We start from the raw sequence: 13,626 nt of genomic DNA, 5'->3' as shown, positions 1-13,626 counted from the left end.
ACATGCAAAAAGGCCAGAAGCCCCAGAACAGCCCTAAAATCCTGTCAGGTGCACTTTTGAATAGAAATTGTTGTTTTCATTTGTGTTAAGAATTTGGATGCTTCTTTCAGTGACATATGTTCAGGTCCAGAGCTTCCAGGGGTATGAGATGCAGGTTGTGGGCAGTCTCTGCACCCCTGACAAAGTGTGACTGACCTCTCAAAGCCTGTGCTTTTCCATAAGTCATCATCTCTCACCAGAGATCCACCCCTCCTGGCACTCCTTCATGTGATGTTAAGTGCTGTATGTAGTTTCCTACACACGTATGATCATTCCTGCTATACCACAAGGTCCCTGAGGGAAAATCTTTCATCCTATCCTGCCTCCCAATGCCCAGGAAGTGGCAGATGAATTAATGTTGATTAGGTGAATGTATCTCTGCTTATTACTGGACTCTAGCACTACCAATTCTGGTAGCAATATCAGAACTATCACTGTCACTAATACTAATGTGTAGTATAATCTTATTTTTCTGAAGTATTTTTGGTGACTGCTTCAGCCTTTCAAACTCTCCTATTATATATATGTACATATATTTTTATTTATGTCTACATTTATATAATATATATTTGTATACATAATATACAATCTCTACTATTACATATGCATTCTTTTATGACCAGCTTCTAGTACATTCCCTTGCACACAGGAGGCAATCAATAAATACTTTTTCATTAAATGGTTAATTTAAATGACAATAACAAGAATCAAAAGGAAGATGAAAGTTTTTACTCTCTCAGAACTCAATCAGGTTTGAATTTTTACATGTTTTCCAAAAAGTAAGAAAAGAAGTGGCATGTCCTGTATGTGATTAACTTCTATTTCTCCTACTTTTCACAATATTATTACATTCAGGTGATGATGTTAAAAATTCTGATATATATGAATAATAAGCTGTGATTCACTTCTTTTTCATTCCAAACACTTCATACTCTAAGGTGTTTTACTAGATTCAAAGCAAACAAATTTCAGCATTGATAAAACATTTGTATAAAACTATATTCTTGATGCTACTGAATTCTGCTTTCACTGCTAATAATTTTTGTCAACGAAAGTAACTATTTCCTTCATGCAATCAAATTCCTGTTATAATTTTATTACCTTTGGCTATCATGTCTGCCAGTTTCCAAAGTTAAGCTTGCCAATGAGATCTTTTAAAAATATCTTGCCTAAATATAAGCACAGTTGCAGAAGGACTTCTCAGGCTGAGATTTCATTGAATATAGCATTCCTGGTGACTTAGAGAGACGGTCCAATTGCCAGAGGAGTAAATGGAAAATTTGGTTTTGATTTCAAATTTTAGATTCTGCTATTCATCTACATTTTTATTTAGTTGCTCATTCATGCATATATCACTAAGCTTTTATCATGTCACAAGATTGTGTCATGTGTATATTGTAAGATACACAAATATTAATAAGCAAGATATATTCATCATCCTTATGGCATTCAATTCAATTAAGAATGGGAAGTAGATACCCACAAATACCTATTTACAATATGTACTCATCAAGTGTTGCTGCATTGGTAACATTCTTCATCTTAGTAACGGGCAGAGTTAAGATTGAAAGCAAAGAATCTGCCTAGAGTTGGCAGGCTTAGACACTTTACTAGACTGGGGGTAGTAATGACTTCATTTCGATTCTGTGTCTGGGAGAATTATGGTGTCATTAAGAGAATAAGGAACTCAGGAGGAAAAAAGTAATTTAGAAAGTTTAAAAAATGGGTTTTGAATATGCAGTACTTATTCTGAAGTATTGGCCAGGTAACAAGTTCGACATGTATTGTAGGCATTTGTAGGACTAAAGAATAAAGAAAGTGGAGCTGGAGAAAAAACCTTCCAGGGAGGACCAAACCCAGGGAAAAGATTTCCTAAGAGACAGCGAATCATTGACATCACCTAGAACTGTGCATCCTTCTCCACCTGTAATTTTTTTAATGTTGAAGAGAGTGTGCGGTCGATATCATGGGAATGGTTGAATTATCAGTTAAGAAGTGACCTAAGTGAAAATAAGATTTAATCAAAAACAACTATGAGTTATGCTTGCTTAGTAAAACAAACTCACTAAGAAATAAAAGGCAATGCTTATTGGAAAAATGCTTAGAATCCCATAGCTGTGTGATTACAGGTTTTCATTGACCATTATAATAATCAATTAAAATGAATAAAATTTCCCTCCAACTTATAGTCAATAAAATGAGCGACGATTATTGAAGTCCCAGAAAGTACTCCAATTCTTCAAAAAAAAAAAAAGGTATTGCCAAGATATACCCCATATTTCATTTTCTTACATCTATGGCTTGAACATGAGTTTCCTTTAGAGTAATACAAGTCTCTTTGCACAGTGAGTTTACTCTCTACCCAATCCCCAGCTGCTTTAATCTACTTCAGGGAATAAAATCAAGCAACACAAACTTGATCAAATAGATTAGTAGATGCATTCTCTACCTGAAGTATTTGATGTATAGAAACTACAACTCAGGGACCTCCAGGGTACAATGTGGCAAAGCTTAAAAAACAGTCCGTATTCGGTAGCATTAGACGAATCATTCTCTCTAGTGTTTCCAACGGCAAGAGAAATAAACGTTAATCATTTACATGGGAACAAATTAAGAAGTTAGTGTTTTGAAGAACAAAAAATGAAAGTAATTTGTCTGAAAGGATCTCAGACTGAACTGTTGGGGATTTCGGGGTCTGCTTTCTGGCCAGGAAAATCTGTATTGAAAAAAATCTTTGCGGAAACAGTGGAAGGAATCAAGGTCTCCAATTGCTTTAAGAGGATAAAGACATAAACGTTTTTATGCCATGTTATAGTAATGTAGATGGCAGAGTGGGAAACGCATGAAATTAGATGGCATCAGGTCGTGAATCTGTGTAAGGCCCTCCTCTCAGTAGCCGGACCACCTTAAGCAGGTCTTGTCAACTCCACCTTGTCTCAGCTTTATCCTCTGTAAAGTGAGGACATTTGACTAGATGCTCATCAACCCCTCTTTGAATTCCATCTACTATTCCATTACAAATAGAAATTGTCACTGAAAATTTTATTCAGTTCTTGAAGAACTAATGATGAGAGATGGAACTGAGGAATTTTCCATTGTCTTGGATAAAGCTCAGACAGGTTGAAGAAATCAATTGTCTTTTCCTTTTTTTCCCAATAAACAATGAAGCCTGTATGTTCTTGAGGCTTCTTTTCTCATGCAATACAATTTGGAAGCCACAAAGGAACACAGCCAGTAATCTTCAAGGGGTTGAGACCTTGAGTGATGACCTCACTCTGACGCTTTTACAGCACTTGATATATGGAAACTAGTCCTATTTCTTTGAAGGTAAACCATTTTTCACAATTCATCATAGTAGAATCCCAATGGGCAGTCAGAAAAGCACACAGGACTTAAAGACACACTTTCTTTCCACTAGGTTCTCTTTATAAATTATTTCAAGGTACTATGGGACATCAAGCTCATTAGTGCTTTGTAGAACAATGAAAATGTGTCACCAAACGTAAGAAACACATACAAATTGCCTCCTCCTGATGTTGCCTTTCCGTGTGGTGAATGGAAATCAAAGACAAAGATTCACCAGGTTCCCACTAAAGGGAGCTCTGGCTATGCTGGGGTGAACAGCAATGGCTCTGATAAAGTTTGAATCCAGTGGTTTTCAAAAAGCTGATGAACTGGAGTGTAATATTCATCAGAACAAGGAGGTAAATACAGTGACATGTCTTGGTAACTTACCACGAGCCAGGCAGTGTTAGGAAGCGTACATACATCTTCTCATTAACCTTTAAACATCTTTAAAGAGGAAACGAATAATAGATCCTACTCTGTAGATTAAAAACAAAACAAAAATCTGACACACGAAGAATTTAAATATCTTGCAGAAGTCCATACCTTGGTAAGTAGCCATGAGGGGCGTGGGTTTAAGCCTTGGGCTGTCTGACAAGGAAACACTTCTTTGTGACCAATTCATCTTATTACTATAATACAGCATAAAATGTTTATTTCCTTATCTTCTTAAAATAAAAGAGAGTTTGAATCTTTCCACCATTTCCACAAAGTTTCTTTTCACTATAGACTCTCCCAGACAGAAATTACAGCCTCAAATCACCTACAATTCAGTCTGAGATCCTTCCAGAAAGGTTAAATTCCATTTTTGTTCTTAAACACTGATTTCATAGTTTCCTCCCATTTTAAATGATTAACGTTCATTTCAGTTGCCACTGGGAAATCTGGAGAGAGTGATTTGTCTAATGCTACCAAGCAGGGATGGTTCATTGGGAAAACTGTAGGGGTCAGGGGTGAGAAGACAACAGGGAAAGTGAGATGGGGAGGATGGGAGTGGAGGGAAAGAGGAGGAGTGCTGTGGTGCTGGGCTATGGCAGGAGGGCCTAGTGACCCCCTCAGGCACCCAACACAGAGATTAGCAGCATGATGTGGGGGTCACTGCTGGAACCCCTGAGACCTGAAGACTTGGCATCAGTGACTGGTGACAAGAGCATGTGGCAGATATAGTAGAGGGAAATATGGATCCTTTAAGCTGTGTGTGAATATTCTTGGTAATACCCAAGAAGGAGTTCACGTGGAAATTGCGAGAAGATAGGGTTAGGGCAGAATTTTATGAAAAGAAGGAATTTCAAGGCTGATGACCCAGCTAGTTGGAGTCAGGCCTTGGAATACTAGTTTGATGATTACTTTTCACCCTGATTATTCCAATGGGCCAGGACTGTCTTGAGGAAATGCAGATAATTTTCAGTCTTAGAGTTGTATTTTTTGGGGGTCCCAGAGACAATAGTTTTTCAGACTGTGGTCCACTGTAAGGAATCTTTCTTTCTTTTCTTGCCTGGTTACTTCCTAAAGCCTGAGAGTCTTAGATGTAAAGCCAAGTGATGGTTTGAGTATACGTATCAATTCAGTGATTGAAATGTCAGCGTGTGACCTGCTTTAAGTAGCACATTTCAATAAGATTGGTGGGTCATTAGTAGCATGGCATCCTGGATCTGACCACCTGATCACTTTCCATCAGTGTTTTCCGAATTGATTGGCCCTGTAGGAAGGATACTTTGGCCGTCTCTCCAGTGCAGATCGAGGCACCATGCACGCCCATGGTCCATGCTGCTCTTGCACCTGTAGAACCAGGGACAGAAGTACTATCTCTTCTCCTCCAAGAAAGGAGGAAAGCCCATTTTCTCTGAGGGCCTATTGACTACTGGAATTGCAATATCTTCTGGGGCAAGCCTCTGAAAGGGTGGGGAACTACACCCTACATGCTCCTTGGGGTAGTGACTCTCCCCTTCTCCTGCCTTCTTCCCTCTGGTCTTAGGAGAACAGGGGCTGACATCAGGCTTGGATTTTATTCTACTCACGCCATGTGTGCCTGTGATTTTGGTGTAAAGGCCCACTCATTTAGGGAGAAAGGAAACTTCTCTTAGTTCCACTTCTAGAACTTGAAACTTAGTGGTTATTCTGCACAGCCCAAGAGATAACTCATACAAAATGCCTTGCACAGTCACCCAAAGTTATTACAATGCTTTTATTTTTATATATTGTTTATTACATTATTTATTATTAATTGCTATGTTATTAAAAGGTATGTACATAAATATGTATACTCTGTAGGTCAAATATTGCATAACTTTGTTAAGGGAACTATAAGTCTATATGGAAATTGAAAGAAGATAGAAGTTAGGGAACAATCTTATGAAATTGTAATAGGAGTGAGGGTAAAGCAGAAAACATAGGACACAAGCCAATTCCAGCATGTTCTACTTACCAGATAGCCTGAGAGGTGTGGGATTGAAAATTACTATACGAATGCAACCTATTCTCAGCTAGGGCCCTGAGAATTTGGTGGAAGCATATACTATTATGGCTGCTGCATATGAACACTATACAATAAATAAGGATATAAAGTTACTCCAGTTTTAGTTTTTGCACTATTACCAATAGGTTAACCTCTACAGTGCCCCCCATAACTTGCTTATTTGGCAAGTTTTATCTGCAATGTAATTCACATCAGTCTCAGATTTGCCAGACATTTCTTGAAGCTTCAGAGATGTATGATAGCCTAAGGACGTGCAGAGATGGGCTCCTTTATTGGAGACAAATGTGCTGGCTCTTTTGAGGCATCCTATTCATTTTGATTGCTGCGTTGAGCTCCAGTGGCAAAAAATGGGTTAAAGTCAATTTTTTTTCCTGCTAAGCCAATTTTTCTTCATATGTTCAGCAGTGCAGCAAAAGTTAATTCATTCTAAAGCACATGGTTTTCCAGCAACATTGTCAATATTATAATGTTCCTTTGCCGCTCTGGCCTAGCCAGTTTATTAGTGAAGGAAAAATACAGATGGGCTGACAAGCAGGGCTGTACTTTGTTGTAGTGGAAAAAACTATCAAACAGCTCTTCTGAATCATTTTCTTTAATCTAACGTATAGGCTTCTGTTAAAGTTCAGAAGTTTGTGCTTTTATTGTTATATTTTTTTTGCCCATTCCCTTTCCATTAGCTGAGCTGTTTATAGATCTTTAAAAGAGGATCGAGCATCTTTTCCCCTTAAGACAGGCAAAAAAGAAAGCGTACCAATTATTCCCCTTTTGACTTCAATGAAAATTCTTTAAAGATAGAAAAAGAGTTCAATATGATTTCTTTAGAAAACACCCTCCCACCAATATAGTTTTACATGGAAGGCAGAGAAAATGTCTGCTATTTCCTACAATAGGAAATGAAACAGCCTGATAGTTCCCAACACATTGATAGGAAAATATCAAGAAGGCATGTATTGTAGTCTATGATGCCTGCACTAAAACAAGCTCAGACAGTATCATAGGTGAAGGAGGGCTCACCTACATACCAGGCATTGGAGAACTCACGGTGGTGAGATGGCTGCCGTTTTTGTTCCCTCCACATGGGCAGTGGGAGACAACCCACCGGACCTTTGGCAGAGGAGGGGACTCAAAATCAGCTCACCCATAGAAACTTCCAGAAACTTCCAGCTGAATAGGACAGGATATCCTACCCCTGAATAGGTTAACTGTTCTTTAAGTAACAGTATCTTCCACAATGCAGATCCCTGTCTTTTACTGAGGACAGCCTTAAATAATGTTATAGTAACTCCAACTTAAAATACTTTATCTACTCATTTTATTTTGCATTGCATTCTGTGCTCTAACCAAGCCCTTTTCTAGCTGAGATTCCAATGGAGTAAGAATTTGGTGCCCTTTCTTTCTCAAAATTAGGTTGGATATTGGAGCCTTTCAAATGGGAAACTCCTCCTTTGCCTTCATTTTCTTTAAGGCCCAAGCAGCCTAGAAGTCATTCACTGAAATATCCTTTTGTCTACAAAAATGTTTAGACATTCTCCAATTTGCTATAATGAGAAGGAAGATAAGGTACTTTGTTAGTATAAAGTGGCTGCCTATATTGGGTAGAATTAAATAATTATATGCTTCTCTATAAACTAATCGATGTTGATAGATATTCATTACTGGTTGCAGAGAGCTAGATTGTAGAATCTGTGTGCTTGACCCTATTCACATACGTGGTACAGTGGAAAACCATGAGCCATTCAATGCCCCAGCGCCTGCCATGTTGAACGCCACAGAAGATGCAACAGTGCTTCGTGCATGCACCTTGCTTTCAGTGTGCTTATGGTCTACAATACGCAAAGAGATAAAATTATAACAGCTCCCATTACTTAGAATTAACTAGGTGCTAAGCATAGTGCTAAGTAATGTCAGACTTTATTTTATTACCCTTCATGTTTTTACAGCTGAGAAAATGGCTTTGTAACTTGCCTGAATTTGAATCCTTGCTTCAGGATTCAGGATTCAGATTCTAGGTCTCAAGAGCATTTGCTAATTTAATGAATGATACAAGGTAGAATTAAATATGTACCAGAACACAAATTCAAAGGAAAGCCATTATCCATATGATATATATTTAGAATTACTTTTCCCAAGAAATCTTATAGTAGTGACAATTGGTGTGTGCTGGGACATCTGGAACATCTCCCTGGGCCCTAGTTTGAACTTATAATAAGAACAAGACAAGATAGTTGGCTGGGTTAGAAATGCAGTTCTGGACTAAGGAACAGTAATTCTCAGGGTGAAGCCAAACAAGTCCATAGATTGAATCTTGATTCTGTCCTTATTTACTTACTCTAAATGACCATAACATAGATAACCTGTTTTGTTTGTTATTGTTTTTGTTAGCGATGATCATGCTTTCATAATACCAAGAGGAAAAGCCAAGAAGTAATAATAATATCTCCAGATGATTCAAGAAATGGGGCTGCCTCATGAAAACAGGAAATGCACAGTCGCCTCAGGTAAGTAAAATATGTATAATTTTTCCTTTTTTTGTGGCAAATTACAAGATAGGTGTGCTTTTTGTTGTTGTTTTGATTTTCTTTTTTCAAAGACGTGCTCTGTTGTTGACCTAAATCAAGTTCTTGGGAGAGGCATGATGTGTGTAAAGTGCACAGGCTTTAGAGAAGGAGAGGCCCAGGTTGAAATTCTACCTCTGCCAGTTATTATTTTTGGGACATTGGATAAGATACTGAACCTCTTTGAGCTTTTCTCCTAATATTTAAGCAGATCTTTAAAAATTACCTTACAAGATTTTAAAAATATTAAATGCCACAGTAAACATAAATTTCTTTCTATGTAGTAAGAAAGGCTCCTTCTTTCCTACTGTGTAAATAGTCAAAACTACCCCTTCCACTCAAGACAGAGAATACTAGGTTTTGAAACAGTGGAAGACAGTTTCATGTTCTTGACAAAGGCTGAAATAGATGAAAGAAAGAGAAAATAGCAAGCAAATGTAAAGTAGAAGTACAGGGAAATATAAGAAGTGAAAATAAAAAAGAGAAGAAGAAAAGGAAGTTACTTCTAAGCTCCGATGAAGCCTGACTCAATTCTGGGATGTTTACAATACTGATGACTAAGCCTTTTAATATATGCCACTCTGGAGCCAAGATTCACATACAGCAACATTTAATTTAGAAAGTAGGGAAATGCTACAATCTGGATAGGCACATACTGAGTTATCTCAGGAAAATTTATTTCCACATATGAAATTGGAATAAATCTATTTTAATGAAGGCTTCAATTGTCCTTTTTAGATTAAACCATATGTAATTTAAAGAATTTAGATGTACTTCATTTTAAAACATCTTAAAAATCTCGGTAAGGCAACTCCCTAAGGTATCACACACTTTGAGCCCCCACAAGTGAAGTGTGATTCAAATTAGTCCTCAAGCTGTTCAAATAAGGAGCTATGGCAGAAAGTAACACAGTTTGAGGAGGAGATGTATGAATTTTAAAAGTTACTTATATCTTAGAGATAAGCCTGACAAAATGGATTAAAAAGTGAAATCTGAATGAATAGGTTTAGATTAACCAGTGAACTCCTCTAATCCTGAGGGCAAGTCCAGATCATTGAGAAGATAAATATTTCTTGTTCAAATCCTGTTCAAATCACTTCCCGAAAGTGATCCTCAAGAAAATGGTATTATTCTTCCACATAATACCATTTGAATTCAGGACGTGCTGCTTGACTTGAATTAACTTCTAACTGGCCCCATAACCACTGCTATCTCCCTTCTTCTCCCTTTGGATGCTACCTTAAGTCTGTAATCAGAATATTCAAATGCTAGTATCCTCAATTTGCAATTGTTTTTCCCAAAGCTTTGATATCTAGGAAGTAGTTTTCACCACCTCCATGTAACTAACGCAGGAGTTGTTACAGGGGTGTGATCTTCCTGACTTGGGCATCAGGACACTTAGTTCTAGCCGTATTGCTAACCTTCGGAGGTAAGTCATTTAACCTCACTGGCCCTCATCTCAGAGTGGAGTGGTTGTAGCCCATCTCCAAGGTCTTTCCTGCTCAATCATCCTATGATTCTATAATGTACTTGCTAAGTGCTTTGCCTAATCACACAATTACCCAGTGGTCCTCCTGAACGAGGAGTGGATGATCACTTGTCAGGGGCATTGTAGAGAGTATTCGTGAATTAGTTGGAGGTCAGATTATAACCTCCGAAGTCACTTCTGACTGATTCTATTCTGGTGCCCGGGTCGGCTGACTCCTAGCCCAATGCACTATCCATCAGAAGGACCTTACCTCTTCTTGGAAGCAGTCAATTTCTAGTTCATTAATAGAGAGATTGCAAGCCTTAAAAGCAGACTATGTGAGTGAATGATAAATATAAACTATTACCAACTTGTCCTCTTACTAAAATAATTGTATACGCAATTCTTTTCATCTCATTGTAAAATAATTCTTGCCATGAGAAATAAGGAAAACAGAGGCATCATTTTGGTGCCCCCAAGTGGGGAACTATGATGGCTGCAGTTAAATTCCACCTTTCTCAGGCTTTTAGGAGCATCCTGCAGCCAGCTGAATAGATCTGTCGGCCTTCTTGTACTCTCCTTGCTTATTTTTGTTCTATAAGGTCTTCTAGAGATTTTCAGTCTCAGCCTAGAGAGTCTGAAGTTATCTAGAAGAGAGAGGCCGTTCTGAATATCCCCAGGAATCTGTGGTCTTTTCAGGGATTCCAATTGACTTAGATATGTTCCAAGGGGCCCAGGCTGATCTAGGGGGCCCCCTGGTATCCATCTGAGCCTATATGTATTAATAGTCTAGAGCTATTTAGTCCTCTTTGCATTCGGAATAATGAGCAAGTAGAATAGTTACCCCTTGGCATGGTTAGGTCTCAGGCCATCTCCTGGTTTCCAAAGCTGGCATTCCAGAGGTGGGAATTCTCAACTAGAGCTATATGACAAAACCATGGCTTCCTTTTGCTAGCAGATGTATTAGCGTCTGAGAATGTTGGTTGTACATGCGGAAACTCCAATGTCACTTTGTCACAATAGCCAATGGCCAGAAATTGCTAACATTCTGAAATAGACTCTCTGAGTAACGGGGTTTCTTTAAGAGCAAAGCATGATTTTCCATTCATTTTTCCAGTGATACTCTTGGTACATCTGACCGTCATTTGGACCAAGTCTCCAGCAATTACTGTCTGCTTAACTTACCTTGGATAAGTTTGTCAACTTTGATATTTCTAAACCTCATAGCTTCTGTAAAACTTGGATATTATAACACATCTCATAAGATCCTTACAAGGATTAAATGGAATGATATAAATACAGCGTAGAGCACAGAGTAAGAATGAACCAAGAAATATCCATTAGCATTTGTAATTTAAACCAACAATATGTCATGAACACCTACTATGTGAAAGGCAATTTATTAGGTAAACAGTTCCTCTAACTTGGAGATTACTACACATAGTAGATAGCTGTAAGCAGGCTTCACATGTGCCAGGCACATAGGAGTCCTTGAAATTTAGTTGAAGATGCAACACAGAAAATGGAAACTGACACTACAGGAGGCACTTAATAGTTCACACAAAAATACAGGAAGTATCCCAAGGTACTGTGTGCTTAAATGCCTAATGGACTGTTCAGATAGTCTCGGCCATAGAACTTCAGAAGACACTGTTCTGGATTAAAATGTTCTGGGAAAACTTCATGGAAAAGAATGGATTTAAATTGAGAGGAGAGAAAGGAGGTAAAGAGATTACAAGAAGTTCTAAGTTGGGGTAATATATGAGCATTCTACGGCATAAAAAGTTGGGAGACTTGTTTGAAGAACAATGAGTTTTGCTAAAGTATAATATTACTTCAAAATATCGGGAACTATAAACACCTAGACATGTTATTGAAGGCAAGTATGAGCCATGAGCCATGAGCCAAAAATTCAGGCTTTGATTTCTTAGGCTAATAAATATAGTGTTTATCTTGTAGGCCAGGGATGAACACACTTAGCACACATGTTGCATATATACTACCTTCCTTCTTCCCAGAGCTATGACAGCTATCACTAAACAATAATCACACTTTTTCCTATTAAGCCTTAATGAGACTTTGGAATCCTTCTTAATTCTTTACTCTAGGCAGCAATCACCATCCTATAGGGGTGGCTCAAAAGATAAAACAAGCTTGCCACTCGTGCACTAGTCTAGACAATGAAAATGGGAACATATTTTATGGCAGGTAAAGAATCAATTGGTAGGATTCTTGTTGGGAAGATAGTGACCATCTAGAGACTTATTATACTAGAAGTGAGATGATAGGATGTTCTCATTTAGTTCAAACATTCATCGCGTGCCAGCTCAGTAATGTGGTAGGGGCTGGGACCTAGTAGGAAGTAGGGTGCTGGCAGTAAGCAGACTAATTGAATGTTTGTGTGGAGTGCCTGGAAAGACCATGATGACACAAACAAAAGCAGAACTCAGGGAAAAACTGATCTAGAAGGAGCATAAGTTTAATCTATGTTAGAAGTAAATGAGTTTTTCTTGAGAGACTGTATGAAGAGAAAATCAATTAATAATAAGATTTAATTATGAAAAAATACACACTACAAGGCAGTAAAATGATAGAGATCCAATGAAGATGACAAAAAACTGCTGATCAGAGAACTGGAATAAGAACGAGAATAGTCTAGAATTCCGGGATGCAAAATAGGAGCGTTGCTAAGAGAAAGATGTTGTTAACAGTGAGCACAGGTTATTGTGATGAGAATTTAATTGTATTTGACAATTAGGAAAGTATTGGTGACATGAAAAGAATTTTAATGGAAGGAAAAGTATTTTTACCTTGCCAGGGTGTAAAGAAAGAACACACGCTAAAGAATTAGGAGAAATGGATACAGCAGCACATCAGAAGATTTGGCAATAAAAGGAAAGAAGGAATGAGGTATTGGCCAAAGTAGCATCAAAGGATAGAGGTTGCCTGCATATGTGGAAAAGGGAGGGAGAAAAGCCAGTGTGGAAAAGAAGAGATTGAAGATGGTGGGGAGAGAAGGATGAGTAGAAGGTTCCAGACCCTAAGACAGTAGTAGAAGATGAGTTTAAAACCTATGTGGAAGGTTGGCAAGACGAGCAAGAGGAACATCCCTTTGTTCAAGGTAGGAAGCATGGGTGTGGAGATGGAAACTGTCAAAATAGCAACTAGAAACAGTCAAAGAGAAGGAAATATTAAAGGATTTATATCTAATATTCTTAATAAAGTAGAAAGTGCAATAGTTTAGAAAGAGGAAGGAATGAAGTAGAATGCAACTGAGCATTAGATTCAAGTGGAGAATTTTGGCATAAAATAAAGTAAGAAAGTTTTTCTTACTTATTCATCAAATACTTTTTGTGACTTATCATGTGTCAAACAGAATATTAGGTGCTGGGGATACAGTAATAAATGGAACTGATATTGTCTCTGCCTTCAAATATCATATGGTGTAGAAAAAAAGGTAGATCTAAAAAGAATAAATAAAGTTACAGATGAAATAATTGAAGGTTATAATAGATAGTGCAAAGAGAAGCAGGAACCAGATCATATAGGTCTTAGTACGTGATAACACAAAGTTTGGCTCTTATTCTAAGTTCACTAGAAAGCCATTATAGGGTTTTAAGCATGAAAATCATTTTAAAAATCTTTGTTTATTTCATTGTGGATAATGAATGAAAAGAGGCAATAGGAAAAGCAGAGAGTTGGTAGGAGACTGTAGGTAAAAGAAAATGGCGACCTGGACTCGG

General features: G+C 37.8%; 2 long non-coding RNA genes across 2 annotated transcripts in view; one reads left to right on the top strand and one right to left on the bottom strand.

Annotated features, from left to right (window-relative positions):
* The window catches only part of LOC111775081 (uncharacterized), a 198,561-nt gene extending 187,706 nt beyond the window's left edge, over positions 1-10,855 (bottom strand). The window contains exon 1 of the long non-coding RNA XR_002810579.2: positions 10,728-10,855. This is a non-coding gene — a long non-coding RNA (uncharacterized lncRNA). The remainder of the gene's footprint in view (positions 1-10,727) is intronic.
* The window catches only part of LOC138915388 (uncharacterized), a 70,174-nt gene that overhangs the window by 28,524 nt on the left and 28,024 nt on the right, over positions 1-13,626 (top strand). The window contains exon 3 of the long non-coding RNA XR_011421275.1: positions 8,243-8,358. This is a non-coding gene — a long non-coding RNA (uncharacterized lncRNA). The remainder of the gene's footprint in view (positions 1-8,242; positions 8,359-13,626) is intronic.

The sequence above is a fragment of the Equus caballus genome, chromosome 9, assembly GCF_041296265.1.
Source record: "Equus caballus isolate H_3958 breed thoroughbred chromosome 9, TB-T2T, whole genome shotgun sequence".
NCBI classification, from domain to species: Eukaryota; Metazoa; Chordata; class Mammalia; order Perissodactyla; family Equidae; genus Equus; species Equus caballus.
Note: the sequence above shows the minus strand (reverse complement) of the source record. Positions and strands in the feature narration are given on the sequence as shown.